The 16,204-nt window shown below is 44.2% G+C and overlaps 2 protein-coding genes across 2 annotated transcripts in view; one reads left to right on the forward strand and one right to left on the reverse strand.

Annotated features, from left to right (window-relative positions):
* The window catches only part of LOC115209664 (protein mono-ADP-ribosyltransferase PARP14-like), a 730,077-nt gene that overhangs the window by 600,458 nt on the left and 113,415 nt on the right, over positions 1 to 16,204 (forward strand). The gene's annotated exons all lie outside the window — the stretch shown is intronic.
* The window catches only part of LOC115209694 (protein mono-ADP-ribosyltransferase PARP14-like), a 146,526-nt gene that overhangs the window by 97,438 nt on the left and 32,884 nt on the right, over positions 1 to 16,204 (reverse strand). The gene's annotated exons all lie outside the window — the stretch shown is intronic.

Genomic DNA, 16,204 nt, shown 5'->3' on the forward strand with positions numbered 1-16,204 from the left:
ATATATATATACATCTTAGCTGGGCATATTAAGCATCAGATGTGGTGTACAAGAGAGACAACTGTACACCACATCTGAAGAAGTTCCAATGTCTACCAGTGGGAGGAAGCTGTAGAAGAGGGAGGCCCAGGAAGACATGGAATGAGGTGCTTAAGCATAATCTTCAAATGATGGGCCACATGGAAGCAATGACTAGTGACCAAGACCTTTGGCAATATGCCAAAATTGAGAAGATATGTCAAGCCAAGTGAAATCATAGCTGTGGTCTTTGTCGGTGTCACCTAACTGCCAGCCATGCCAGTGGCACGTAAAAAGTACCATTTGGGATGTTGTGCCTCATAGAGGCCATGTGGTTGATTCAGGTGTCATGTAACTAGCACCCATGCTGGTGGTATATAAAAGCACCCATTACATTATTGTTGGGAAAGTTATCCAGCTGTAGGAACCATGCCAAATCAGACTGGAGTCTGGTGCAGCCCCTCAGCTTGCCAGCCCTGGTCGAACCGTCCAACCCATGCCAGCATGGACAATGGATGCTAAATGATGATGGTGATGATATACATACGTATATGCATGCCATCATCAGCATTATCCCCCATCTACATTTGATGCCAATGCTGGCCCAAGTGGAACAAAATGATATATAAAGACACATCCATCATAGCAAAAGTCATGCCCCAAAACTGTTATATATATTCCTGTCCATGCTGGGCCCTACACCCACATCTGTCCCCGTGAAGCATCCCCTTCACCACATCTCATCTTCCTAACACCCATCCCTCCATTACTCTTCTAACTACGGTCCTACTTTGCTGCTGTAACCATTTGACAGCAGAATCTTCACATATTCATCACCACCACCACCACCCTTTCGTTAATACCAGTCGCCTCACTTGCATCATCATCTCCGTCCATACACCCTTCCATCGATCATCCCTTTCTGTCCCTTCCCTAATCTTTCCCATCCATCCCTCTTAGCTACACCTTACTCTGCCAGGCTTCATGGTTAACACTTCTCCTATCTGCAATCATTCTCGACACCCTCTCACAGCCATTGCTAAAACTCCCTTACCAATTTTCTGGCCCCACTCACTACAGCCACTCCCATGTATCTCTGACTCCCATCTCTTTCACAGTTCATCATCTTTGCTTTCCCTCTGCTGTCAGATCCTGGTCATCATCTCCCTTCCTCCTCATCTATCAACAGATTGATGGTTCTGCTGCTCTCCACCCTTCCTATGCTGCTTCTTGTCACCTCCTCCTTACAGAGCCCCGTCAGTCTATCAACTCCACCTCAAACCATTGTTCCTCACTCTCTACATCCACATCTAGCCCCATCTCTAACCTCTGCCCTTCTCATCTCACACTCTGATGCCATTACCCTCCCTTGTAACTTGGGACTATGCTCTGGCACCCAATTACCACCATCGTTCTCCCTTCCAGATACTGTCATGCACCCTTGCATAAATATAAGGACGCCATGAGCCTCGTCTATATCCAGACAACTGTGCTTGACCCTCTGTCAAACTTTACACTTTCTACCCCAGGCATCAAGCCAACTCCCTCCCTCCCCACCAGTTCCATTGGGGAGTTTTTATCCTTTTCGATTCTTTGCTTTGTCTTGCAAGTTACTTGGTGACCTCACCAGTGCTGGTGCCATGAGAAAAGCAGCTTCCAGTCCTCACTGTAAAATGGCTGGCATTATGAAGGGCAGCCAACCATCCACACTCAGCCAGCTAGCCACACTCAGCCAGCCAGCCGCACTCAGCCAGCCAGCTGAGTGTGGAACCTAACACAGATCTAGAGATCACCAGATCTTGTTAAACTGTGTAACTCATGCCAGATCAAAGACGGACATTAAATAATGATGATGATGCTATAGAAATAAGTGTAAGATGCCATCGACTAGGAAAAAAGGCATTCGTACATTTGTTTGTAGAGTAGGTAATTTACCACCAAAACTATACAGTTTTATAAATCCATTTCAGCCATTCTTACAAATCAGTTTTGCACAGGATAACATCTAACACTGTGCTCATCAGAGTGGCCAGTATGGAAGTAGGGCAATGGGTTTCTGACAGCAAGTGCCACATCTCTAATTGCAAAAGACAATTAGAGAGGAGGATTCCATCATTGGTCATGCCACTTGTCCAAAATCTCTGAGTGAGGAGTAACTGCCAGCAAAGTGGAATTTGGGTTTTAATTAAGCATCTGGGTGGTGAGAGTTCTTAAATATAAGTTCTCTTTTTGGCAAGGCACAGACTTCACCTTCTGCTACCATTGAAGTAAAGATTACTTTCCTTCGGCAATCATAACATGCGTAGCCATGTATGTGGCATTTTTCTCTCATAGACCTTAAAGGAGGTCTTGGGATTGTTATATATGGTTCTGAGTGGACCTTTTAGTCACGCCCACATATTTCCACATGTTCTTCTATTTGCTGAAGTAACATTCAAATGATACTGAACGGAAATAAATACAAGTTTTCACTGTATAATCTGCTCAATATTAATACAAAGACAGTTCATAATTACTGGGAAAATATTTAAACAGAAAAAAAAAATGAAAATGTTTTCTCACAAAACTGACTGATACAGGTTTGAGAAGCACTTTAGGTTGTTCTAAGCAGAAAAAGAAAAGTGAGAACAGCTGTCATGGAACTTAGTGACAGAGTTCTAAGAAAGTCACAAAAGACTACAGTAATGAGTTAACTTCCCTTTCATAAGACATTGTTTAGGTTTATTGTAAGATGGAGTTTTGGAATAGTTTGTTCATCACTAAACAAACTCCAAAGCTCATCTCTTCCATTAGAAAATATAACATTTAACATAGTCTTGTAATAAGAATTACAACCTATTAGAATCAATATTAAGTTTATATTTTTTGGTTAGATTTTACAAGGCTTGGTTCAATTCTAAATCTAATATTTTATTCAATTTACATACTTTAATCCTTTTACGAAAGGTCTCCAGCTTTTATTAATGAATCGTCTGTCTTATTGTACAATGTTATGTTACATGTTCATTGTGTGTAAATGAATAACAGTGGTGAACTTCGAAATAAACATTGAGTGTTTGTTCCTTCATAAAGTTTGCACAGTAGTTCAGACACAATGAAATATTAATAAATTCTGTCAGGTTATTGTTTCTCCATCATCCTGTTATCAAGCTTAGGCTATCATTGGTAATAGGATTCTGTTGTATGTCGATTTTTCTCAGGAAAAGCTGGATCCTGCAATTCACTTTCGTGACAGTTCTCACTCTAACTCAAAAAATAATTGTCAAACTAATTTATGGAGAGAAAAGAGGCTTCAGAACACATGCAGAATTTGGCACTTAAAATATGTTACATGGAAGGTGATTGGACTTTCAATCCAATTCCCACACAACACTAAACTAGTCATAACACATGGCTCAATAACTGGCCCCAACTCATATGATAGATATTTTAGCCAATCACAACCAATTTAACAATGGCAGTGGTTGCTCTGAAAGCATAGCCATGAGAATAAGAGAAGTATGGGCAAAGTTGAAAGAGTGTGTACTTCTGTTGGTAATAAAGGTCTTCTCCCTCAGAGTGAAAGGCAGACTGTATGATGCATGTGTCTGAACAACCATGGTACATGGCAGTGAAATATAGGCTGTGACAGCCAAGGACATGTGTAGGCCTGAAAGAAATTAAGCTAGGATGCTTTGCTGGATGTGCAATGTCAGTGTGAATGTACCACAGAGTGTAAATGTCTTGAGAGAACAATTGGGCATAAGAGGCATCAGATGTGGTGTTCAAGGGAGACAACTGCACTAGTATGGCCATGTGATGTGTATGGATAAGAATAGTTGTGCAAAGAAGTGTTGATTTCTATGGAGGGATCCTGTAGAAGAGGTAGAGTCTCACAGAAGTGATAACAAGTGACCAAGCACTCAGGTGATATGCTGTGTGGGAGAAGACATGTCAGGCCAAGTGAAATCATAGTTGTGGCCACGCCAGTGTCGTATAAATGGCACCTCTGCATTGCTGGTGCCATGTAAATGGCACCCATGAAGTGTAGTCATGGCCATCATAGGTGATGCCAGTATCATGTAAGTGACACCTGGGCTGGAGTGGTTGGCATTAGGAAGGGCATCCAGATGTAGAAACCATGCCAAAACAGACAATTGGAACCTGGTGTAGCTCTCTGGCTTGCCAGCTCCTGTCAAATGATCCAACCCATGCTAGTGTGGAAAGCAGATGCAAAATGATGATGATGATACATGCACATAAAATAGATGTCAAAAGGGTCATTTGCAAGATGAAAAAAATGATTCTTAATCATCCTGATGGACAAGGTAAGGCAGTAAACACAGCCAAAAATTCCACCTGAGAAAAACAAAACAGGACTTCCATCTTAGACCATAGTGGAAACAGTAAATGTGGCTACATCAAGGAACATTATGCAAGGAAAATTAATACTGGATATTGGCAGAAAATAATGCAAGATATTCCAAATCCATGTTAGAGGTTTTCTTTTTCTTCTCTCTCTCCTTCTTTTCTATCTCTGGGGTTGGTTGTTCTGAGACTATAGTGGCTAGAATAAGAATAGCCTGGGCAAAGTTCAGGGAGCTCCTACCTCTGCTGGCAACTAAGGGCCTCTCGCTCAGAGTGAAAGGTAGACTGTATTATGCATGTGTGTGAACTGCCATGCTCCATGGCAATGAAACATGGCCCATGACTGCTGAGAACATGTGTAGGCTTGAAAGAAATGAAGCCAGCATGATATGCTGGATATGTAATGTCAGTGTGCATACTCGACAGAGTGTAACTGCCCTAAGAGAAAAGTTGGACCTAAGAAGTATCAGATGTGGTGAGCAAGAGAGACGACTGCACTGGTATGGCCATGTGCTACATATGGATGAGGACAGCTGTGTGAGGAAGTGCCACTCCCTAACTGTGTATGGAACCTGTGGAAGAAGTAGACTTGGGAAGATATGGGATGAGGTTGTGAAGCAGGACCTTCAAACATTGGGCCTCACAGAGGCAATGACAAGAGACCAAGACCTTTGGAGATATGCTGTGATTGAGAAGACCCAGCAACTAAAGTGAGATTGCAACCATGGCCAATGCCAGTGTTGCATGCTCAGCCCATTTAAGAGAATCTCTGATGTATTGGCTGATATGATATGCATAAGAAGACCTGCATAAGTCAAGTAAAACCAAAATCATAGTGGTGGCCAGTGCCCCTTGACTGACTCTTGTTTCAGTGTCCCCTGATTACGTTCCTTGCTGGTGGCATGAAAAAATAACCATCCAAATGTGGTCGATGCCAGTACCCCTTGATTGGCCCCCGTACTGGTGGTACATATAAAGCACTATCAGAAATGATTGATGCGAGGCCCACCTAACTGGCTCCTGTGCCGGTGGCACATAAAAAGCACCTACTACACTCTCAGAAAGGTTTGTGATTGGAATGGCATTCAGCTGTAGAAACATTGCCAAATTAGATTGAAGCCTGGTGCAGCCACTGTCTCTCCAGACCCCAGTCAAACCATCCAACCTATGCCAGAATGGAAAATGAATGTTAAATGATGATGACGATGATGATGATGATGATGATATATATATACACAGGCACAGGAGTGGCTGTGTGGTAAGTAGCTTGCTTGCCAACCACATGGTTCCAGGTTCAGTTCCACAGTGCAGTACCTTGGGCAAGTATTTTCTACTATAGCCTCGGGCCAACCAGAGCTTTGTGAGTGGATTTGGTAGACAGAAGCTGAAAGAAGCCCATCATATCATCATCATCATCATCATCATCACTTAACGCTCGCTTTTCATGCTAGCATGGGTTGGACGATTTGACTGAGGTCTTGTGAACCAGACTCCAATCTGATCTGGCAGAGTTTCTACAGCTCTCTCTCTCTCTCTCTCTCTCTATATATATATATGTATTTATAATTTATAGCTCCTTATCGTCCACGCTTCTCCCATAGGTTAGGCAAAATTTAGGTATTTATTTATAGCTACTAATAACTATTTCTCTCCCAAGGAAGGAAGAAATGGCTGCCGGCCGATTCTTGGTGGGCCACGACCCCCCCGTTCCTCTTCAATTGTCTTATATCTCTTCGATCGCCATTCGCCCCCTTTCTCCGCCACCCTATATGCATATAAACCAGCGACTGATTTCAACGGCCTCACTTGAATTCAGACTGGTATCCGACTCCCTACGAAAATACGAAATACGAAATATGAATCCAAGCTAAGCAATCTATATTTAATTTCAACCCGTGTACCTACTTAACTATCTGCAACTGATCTGATCTTTTAGTTAGCCCTGTTTTATCTCTATTAGTATTATTGTTATGACTTGTGAAATTTAGCCTCACGCCTTGTGTCTTTTTTATATGTACATATAATTCTATAGTTCATCTTAATTATATATCGTTGTCTCATGTCTTGTGTTAAATATATATTTAATCTTAAAGCTTGCCCCTAATTTTATTTTATTTTATCGATCAGTCTCACGCCTCGTAGATATAGAATAAATGTATTTATAATTTATAGCTCCTTATCGTCCACGCTTCTCCCATAGGTTAGGCAAAATTTAGGTATTTATTTATAGCTACTAATAACTATTTCTCTCCCAAGGAAGGAAGAAATGGCTGCCGGCCGATTCTTGGTGGGCCACGACCCCCCCGTTCCTCTTCAATTGTCTTATATCTCTTCGATCGCCATTCGCCCCCTTTCTCCGCCACCCTATATGCATATAAACCAGCGACTGATTTCAACGGCCTCACTTGAATTCAGACTGGTATCCGACTCCCTACGAAAATACGAAATACGAAATATGAATCCAAGCTAAGCAATCTATATTTAATTTCAACCCGTGTACCTACTTAACTATCTGCAACTGATCTGATCTTTTAGTTAGCCCTGTTTTATCTCTATTAGTATTATTGTTATGACTTGTGAAATTTAGCCTCACGCCTTGTGTCTTTTTTATATGTACATATAATTCTATAGTTCATCTTAATTATATATCGTTGTCTCATGTCTTGTGTTAAATATATATTTAATCTTAAAGCTTGCCCCTAATTTTATTTTATTTTATCGATCAGTCTCACGCCTCGTAGATATAGAATAAATGTATTTATAATTTATAGCTCCTTATCGTCCACGCTTCTCCCATAGGTTAGGCAAAATTTAGGTATTTATTTATAGCTACTAATAACTATTTCTCTCCCAAGGAAGGAAGAAATGGCTGCCGCCCGGTTTTCGCGGTGCACCCGCCCTCCCACCCCCACCACCGGTACAGGAAGTCCTAAATTTTTCTCATCCTTGTCTCCCTTATACACTCAAAGTCTTACGCCACCCCTACCTCCTTCCATAAAAGGTAGTGTTCAGTCATTGCAAGATATGTTTAGTGTTGTATACGAGGTTTGAACTTAAGTTCCATTGTTTGTCTATGAATACTACCAAACGCGAGTTTTCTTTTCAGGTACATGACGCTATTAGGACCAATACCACTTCCACCCCCACCCACAGCCTCAGGGTTGGCACCCTCAACGTCGGCACACTGAAAGGCAGTTCTGGCGAGATAGTTGAATTGCTTGAACGGAGGTGGGTTGATATATGCTGCATTCAAGAAGTGAGGTGGAGAGGAGGTTCTGCTAGGTTCCTCACAGGCAAAGGACAGAGGTACAAGATTTTCTGGGCTGGGAATACTGACGGAGTCGGGGGTGTGGGCATGCTTATCGCCGAAAAATGGGTAGATAAGGTAATCGAGGTAGTCAGAGTAAGTGACAGAATAATTAAGATTAGATTAGTGCTCCACCATAGTTTAGCAACTATTATATCGGCCTATGCCCCTCAGCCAGGGCTACCTGATGGACAGAAAGACTGTTTCTATGACACCCTACTGCAGACCACATCATTGACGAACGACAGAGACCTTCTCTTTGTGGCTGGTGACTTCAATGGGCATGTTGGACGACGTGCTGGGGGCTTCCATGGCGTGCATGGAGGCTACGGTTATGGTTCCCGCAACGAGGAGGGAACCAGGCTGCTGGAGTTCTGCGATGCGAATAGTCTTATGATTTGCAACACTAACTTCAGGAAACCGACAAGCCACCTGGTCACCTACCGATCGGGCCGGCATACTAGCCAAATCGACTACATCCTTGCCAGAAAAAGGGAAAGATGGCTGCTTATAAATGCCAAAACCTTCCCAAGTGAAGAATGCACCCCACAACATAGACTGGTAGTTAGTGACTTTAGGATCAGGACTAAGAGGGCGACTAGAAGACGACCAACATGGAGAAGAAGGGTCTGGAAGCTTAAAGACCCTGCGAATGGACAGAGATTTAGAGATATGTTATTTGAAGCTTTAGACGAAATGGAAGGGAGTATAGCTACGCATGGGGTAGAAGACAACTGGACGCTTCTGAGGGACAACCTGCTGAAAGCCGCTGACCAGATCTGTGGCTGGTGCAAAGTCCCCTTAAGACCCAAAATAACGTGGTGGTGGAACAATATTGTTGACAGGGCTATTAGACAAAAGAAACAGGCTTGGAAGGCCTGGAAGAACGGTGGTAGCAGGGAAGTGTATCAGTCTGCCAGAAGGGAAGCCAGGAGACAGGTCTATCTAGCCAGAGGGGAAGCAGAGAAGGAAAAATTTGCCAATGTCCTGCGTCGTGAGGATGAAAGACTTGAGGTATTTCGTGTTGCAAGACAGTGTGTGAGAGAGAATCGTGACGTGGTAGGAGAGAAATGTGTTCGCAAGGAGGACGGTTCACTTGCACTTAATGAGGGTGCAAAGAGAGAGACTTGGAGACGCCACTATGATAGGTTGCTGAATGAAGAAAATGAATGGGATAAAGAGAGTCTGCCGAATGTCGACCCAACAGAGGGACCAGCAATCCGAGTTAACAGTTCCTTAGTAGATAAGGCAATTAGAAGCATGAAAACAGGGAAAGCCCCAGGCCCATCAGGAATTACTGCAGAGATGCTCAAAATATCTGGTGGTGTCGGCTATAGCTTAGTCACCCGTATAGTTAACCAGGTGATACACGAGGGGGTCATACCCAATGACTGGTGTAGCAGCATAATAGTCAACTGCTACAAAGGTAAAGGCGACGCCCTAGAGACAAATAACTACAGGGGCATCAAGCTGCTGGATCAGGTAATGAAGGTTACGGAGAGGGTTGTAGCCCAACTAATTAGAGAGAGAGTTACCTTAGATGATATGCAGTTTGGGTTCGTGCCAGGGAAAAGTACTACTGATGCTATATTCCTGGTAAGACAGCTGCAGGAGAAATACCTAGCCAAAGATAAGCCCTTGTACCTGGCTTTTGTTGACTTGGAGAAAGCCTTTGACAGGGTCCCCCGGTCCCTTATCTGGTGGTCAATGAGGAAACTAGGGATAGAAGAATGGTTGGTGAGAGCTGTGCAAGCCATGTACAGAGACGCTGCTAGTAAGGTGAGGGTGGGCAACGAGTACAGTGAAGAATTCCGGGTAGAGGTTGGGGTCCACCAAGGTTCAGTCCTCAGTCCCCTCCTATTTATCATAGTCCTCCAGGCAATAACGGAGGAATTCAAGACAGGTTGCCCCTGGGAGCTCCTCTATGCTGATGACCTTGCTCTAATTGCTGAGTCACTATCAGAACTGGAGGAGAAGTTCCAGGTGTGGAAACAAGGATTAGAATCGAAGGGCCTTAGAATCAACCTAGCCAAAACCAAAGTTCTAATAAGTAGGAAGGTAGATCAATCACAAACGCCTTCAGGTAGATGGCCCTGCTCGATCTGTAAAAAAGGTGTAGGTAGAAACTCTATAAGATGCACCAAGTGTAAGCTATGGACACATAAGAGGTGCAGCAATGTCAAAGGAAGGCTAACTAGGAAAATAGTTTTTGTCTGTGGCAAATGCTCAGGAGCAATAAACACTGGAAATATGCAGAGACCAACTTCTGCCACGTTCCAGGGAGACAAACTAGAAGTAGTTGATAGCTTCCGCTACCTAGGAGACCAAGTCAGTAGCGGGGGGGGTGTGCTGAAAGTGTAACTGCTAGAGTAAGAATAGCCTGGGCAAAGTTTAGAGAGCTCTTACCCCTGCTGGTGACAAAAGGCCTCTCGCTCAGAGTAAAAGGCAGACTGTATGATGCATGTGTACGTACAGCCATGCTACATGGTAGTGAAACATGGGCCGTGACTGCTGAGGATATGCGTAAGCTCGCAAGAAATGAAGCCAGTATGCTCCGATGGATGTGTAATGTCAGTGTTCATAATCGTCAGAGTGTAAGTTCCTTGAGAGAAAAGCTGAACCTAAGAAGCGTCAGTTGTGGCGTGCAAGAGAGACGGCTGCGCTGGTATGGTCATGTGACAAGAAAGGCTGAAGATAGTTGTGTGCAAAAGTGCTACACCCTAGCAGTGGAGGGAACCTGTGGAAGAGGTAGACCCAGGAAAACCTGGGACGAGGTGGTGAAGCACGACCTTCGAACTTTAGGTCTCACTAAGGAAATGTCTAGAGACCGAGACCTATGGAAGTATGCTGTGCATGAGAAGACCCGGCAAGACTAGTCAGGCCATAACCCGTGGCCCCGACCTGGGACGTAGTCAGTCCTGTGCATACCTTCCTTCTTGTGACACTTATGAAGACCTGTTGAGGCAAGTGAAAATCAAATCAAATCAAAACAAATCAAAATAGATGAACATCAGTGGAATTGTATTCTTTGTGGTACCAGTGCCGGTGGCACACAAGAAAACCACCCAAACGTGGCCGTAACCAGTACCGCATCGACTGGCCTCCGTGCTGTGGGCACAACAAACACCATCCGATCGTGGCCGTTCGCCAGCCTCATCTGGCACCTGTGCCGGTGGCACATAAAGACACCATCCGAAGACCCGGCGACGTAGTCAGTCCACCTGTGCATACCTTCCCTCTTATGACACTTGTGAAGACCTGTTGAGGCAAGTGTGTGACACTTGTGAAGACCTGTTGAGGCAAGTGAAAATCAAACCAAATCAAAATAGATGAATATCAATGGAATTTGTATCTTTGTGGTTCCAGTACCGGTGGCACACAAGAAAACCATCCGAAGTGGCCGTAGCTGGTACCGCATCGACTGGCCTCCGTGCTGTGGGCACAACAAACACCATCTGATCGTGGCCGTTCGCCAGCCTCACCTGGCACCTGTGTCGGTGGCACATAAAAACACCATCCAAAGACCCGGCGACGTAGTCAGTCCACCTGTGCATACCTTCCCTCTTATGACACTTGTGAAGACCTGTTGAGGCAGAGGCAAGTGTGTGACACTTTGTGAAGACCTGTTGAGGCAGAGGCAAGTGTGTGACACTTGTGGAGACCTGTTGAGGCAAGTGTGTGACACGCGTGACACTTGTGAAGACCTGTTGAGGCAAGTGAAAATCAAACCAAATCAAAATAGATGAATATCAATGGAATTTGTATCTTTGTGGTTCCAGTACCGGTGGCACACAAGAAAACCATCCGAAGTGGCCGTAGCTGGTACCGCATCGACTGGCCTCCGTGCTGTGGGCACAACAAACACCATCCGATCGTGGCCGTTCGCCAGCCTCATCTGGCACCTGTGCCGGTGGCACATAAAGACACCATCCGAAGACCCGGCGACGTAGTCAGTCCACCTGTGCATACCTTCCCTCTTATGACACTTGTGAAGACCTGTTGAGGCAAGTGTGTGACACTTGTGAAGACCTGTTGAGGCAAGTGAAAATCAAACCAAATCAAAATAGATGAATATCAATGGAATTTGTATCTTTGTGGTTCCAGTACCGGTGGCACACAAGAAAACCATCCGAAGTGGCCGTAGCTGGTACCGCATCGACTGGCCTCCGTGCTGTGGGCACAACAAACACCATCTGATCGTGGCCGTTCGCCAGCCTCACCTGGCACCTGTGTCGGTGGCACATAAAAACACCATCCAAAGACCCGGCGACGTAGTCAGTCCACCTGTGCATACCTTCCCTCTTATGACACTTGTGAAGACCTGTTGAGGCAGAGGCAAGTGTGTGACACTTTGTGAAGACCTGTTGAGGCAGAGGCAAGTGTGTGACACTTGTGGAGACCTGTTGAGGCAAGTGTGTGACACGCGTGACACTTGTGAAGACCTGTTGAGGCAAGTGAAATCAAACCAAATCAAAATAGATGAACATCAATGGAATTTGTATCTTGTGGTTCCAGTACCAGTGGCACACAAGAAAACCATCCGATCGTGGCCGTTCGCCAGCCACATCTGGCACCTGTGTCGGTGGCACATAAAGACACCATCCGAAGACCCGGCGACGTAGACAGTCCACCTGTGCATACCTTCCTTCTTGTGACACTTGTGAAGACCTGTTGAGGCAAGTGACACTTGTGAAGACCTGTTGAGGCAAGTGAAAATCAAATCAAATCAAAACAAATCAAAATAGATGAACATAAATGGAATTGTATCTTTGTGGTACCAGTGCCGGTGGCACACAAGAAAATCATCTGAACGTGGCCGTAGCCAGTACCGCATAGACTGGCCTCCGTGCTTTGGGGACGTAACAAACACCATCCGATCGTGGCCGTCCGCCAGCCTCATCTGGCACCTGTGTCGGTGGCACATAAAACACCATCCGAGCGGCCGTCTGCCAGCCTCGTCTGGCACCTGCCAGCCTCATCTGGCACCTGTGTCGGTGGCACATAAAAACACCATCCGAGCGTGGCCGTCTGCCAGCCTCGTCTGGCACCTGTGTCGGTGGCACATAAAAACACCATCCGAGCGTGGCCGTTCGCCAGCCTCGTCTGGCACCTGTGTCGGTGGCACATAAAATCACCCACTACACTCTCGGAGTGGTTGGCGTTAGGAAGGGCATCCAGCTGTAGAAACACTGCCAGATCTGACTGGCCTGGTGCAGCCTTCGGGCTCCCCAGACCCCAGTTGAACCGTCCAACCCATGCTAGCATGGAAAACGGACGCTAAATGATGATGATGATGATGATGATGATATATATATATATATATATATATATATATGTATGTATGTATATGTTTGTTCCCCGCAACATCGCTTGACAACCAATGCTGTTGTGTTTATGTCCCATCACTTAGCAGTTCAGCAAGATAGGCTGATAGAATAAGTACTAGGCTTACAAAGAATAAGTCCTGGGGTCGATTTGCTCGAGTAAAGGCAGTGCTCCAGCATGGCCTCAGTCAATGGCTGAAACAAATAAAAGAATAAATATATATATGTATATATATATATATATATGAAGGGCATCCAGCTGTAGAAACATTGCCAGATTAGACTGGAGCCTGGTGCAGCCTTCTGGCTTCCCAGAACCCCAGTCGAACCGTCCAACCCATGCTAGCATGGAGAACGGACGTTAAACGACGATGATGATGATGATATATATATATATATATATATATATATATATAATTAGGGCTCAGTAAAATAATTTACTTTGCCACATACTGAAATTTTTAGAATTTCAGTATGTGGCAAAGTAAATTATTTTACTGAGCCCTAATTATATAACATAATATTTTGAATACGCCTTGAATGGTCCTTTTACATACTGAACACTACTTTGTGAAATTAATTAATAATTGATTGATTTTACCCTTAATTATTGATATATATATATATATTCAATATGTGACCGCGTGTGTATTGTTGGTGATTTTCTATCTCCATCTTCCCTTTCTTGGATCTTTCCTTTTCCTATGTTTCTGACAAAGAGTTCTGCTCGAAACGTTAAATCCTCCTTCTTTCCTTCCTTTCCCGTGTGACCAATAACATTATACTTGTTCCACGTCCTTGTGCTGTTGTGTTTTCTCTTTGTTCCTGTTTAGTGTAACTATATATCACACACACACACACCATCGTTTAACGTCTGTTTTCCATGCTTGCATGAGTTGGACGGTTTGACCGGGGTCTGGGAGGCCAGGAGGCTGCACCAGGCCCCAGTCTGATCTGGCAGTGTTTCTACAGGTGGATGCCCTTCCTAACGCCAACCACTCCGTGAGTGTAGCAGGTGCTTTTTACGTGCCACCAGCACAGGTACCAGGGGAGGCTGGCAACAGCCATGATCAGTTGGTGCTTTTTACATGCCACCGGCACGGAGGCAAGTCAAGGCGGCACTGGCAACGGCCACGTTCAGATGGTTCTTTTTACGTGCCACTGGCACAGGGATCACAGCTACAATTTCCATTGATTTTTGATGTTGATGTACTTGACTCAATAGGTCTCCTCAAGTTCACAGTTGAAACGGTGTTTCTTTACTTGCCACCTGCACAGGAGTCAGTCCAGCGACACTGGCAGCTGCCAGGTGCCAGTCATACGATTGGTTCAATTTCGATTTCACTTGCCCCAACAGGTCTTCACAAGCAGAGTTTAGTGTCCAGTGAAGGGAGGTTGGCATGGGTGCCAGTCGATGAATTTGGTTCGATTTCGAATTCAATTTCTATTTCACTTACCTCAACAGGTCTTTGCAAGCAGAGTTTTGTGTCCAAAGAAGGAAAGCTATGCATAAGTGGGCTAGCTACATCCCTGGAAAAGGCCACGGGTTATGGACTCACTTGTCCTGCTGGGTCTTCTCACGTACAGCATATTCATATATATATATATATATATATATATACATATATCACCATGATAGATCGTTAGCCAGTACACACATTTATTCTCTCCTTGTTTTTTTCTGTGTCCCTTTCTGTAGAAGAGCGTAGGCTCAAAACGTAAAAGACTTTTTTCTATTCCTGAGCGTTATACTAATACATCTGTTTGTTTGTACACCACCTGTCTTCGTCTTTTGTTTTTTTTTGTAAACTTTCCCTATATATATATATATAAATTCGATGACCGCCACCCGGTCATTGCCAGTGCCACTGGACTGACACCTGTGCAGGTGGCAAGTAAAGAAACACTGTTTCAACCATGAGCTTGAGGAGACCTATTGAGTCAAGTACATCAACATCAAAAATCAATGGAAATTGTAGTTGTGATCCCTGTGCCGGTAGCACATAAAAAGCACCATCCGAACGTGGCCGATGCCAGCCCACCTTGACTGGCTTCCATGCTGGTGGCACGTAAAAAGCACCAACTGATCATGGCCGCTGCCAACCTTCCCTGGCACCTGTGCTGGTGGTACGTAAAAAGCACCCACTACACTCACAGAGTGGTTGGCGTTAGGAAGGACATCCAGCTGTAGAAACACTGCCAGATCAGACTAGAGCCTGGTGCAGCCTCCTGGCTTCCTAGACCCCAGTCGAACTGTCCAACCCGTGCTAGCACGGAAAACGGACGTTAAACGATGATGATGATATATATATATGATATGTATATATAGATGTATATGTCTTTATATATATATATATACTAGCAGTATAGCCTGGCTTTGCCCAGGATTAAGTTAGGATTATTAACCTAATCAAGTTCTTTATTTCAAACCAAACTAAGTAACATCGACATCAAATTTGGGTGAAATCCATTGAAATTCATAAACTCTTGGCTGAAAACTTGATTGAGTAATGCTATAAGGAATCGGTTTATCGATTTTTACCAATCATCAATTTTTGTTTTTCCATTTTTGGGGAACTTAAAGCATTCAAAGATCCCATGAGTCCTAAGTAATGCTGGCATCAAGTTTGAACAAAATACATCAAAATAGGTAAAAGTGATGGTTGAAAATGGGGTGTAGCCAGTTTTATTGGGAAATCCTATAAGGAATCGGTTTATCAATTTTTTTCCTCCTGATTGAAAGGAAAACCCCACAAGGAATCAGTTTATTGATTTTTCACCCCAATTAGGACTTAACCAAACACAATATTGCTGATTCAAAAACATCTATATTTATACTTTAAAGTTAGTTTTCACACCCAACCCAGTTCTGCAGAATCAGTGTCGCGATGGGAGCGCGTGAGTTGGGAGTTTGATCAGCAGAGGTGATCAGGTTGCACATGCCAGCCCTTCAAAAACACCACCTCCATCATCTAACCCCCCTTTAACCATGGGTTGGGAACCCTTCCAGCAAGGAAATTAGAATGCCCAAAAGGCCTCCCGATCCTCTGTATCAGAAGCGGTTATGTTCAGATCACAACTAAGTCTTAAGTATATATATATATATATATATGGGCAACACACATACACACAAGTATGTACATACACCTATTGCATACATGATTCTTGTACACATTCATGTTCATGTGTGTGTGTGTGTTGCCCGTAT

The sequence above is a fragment of the Octopus sinensis genome, linkage group LG1, assembly GCF_006345805.1.
Source record: "Octopus sinensis linkage group LG1, ASM634580v1, whole genome shotgun sequence".
NCBI classification, from domain to species: domain Eukaryota; kingdom Metazoa; phylum Mollusca; class Cephalopoda; order Octopoda; family Octopodidae; genus Octopus; species Octopus sinensis.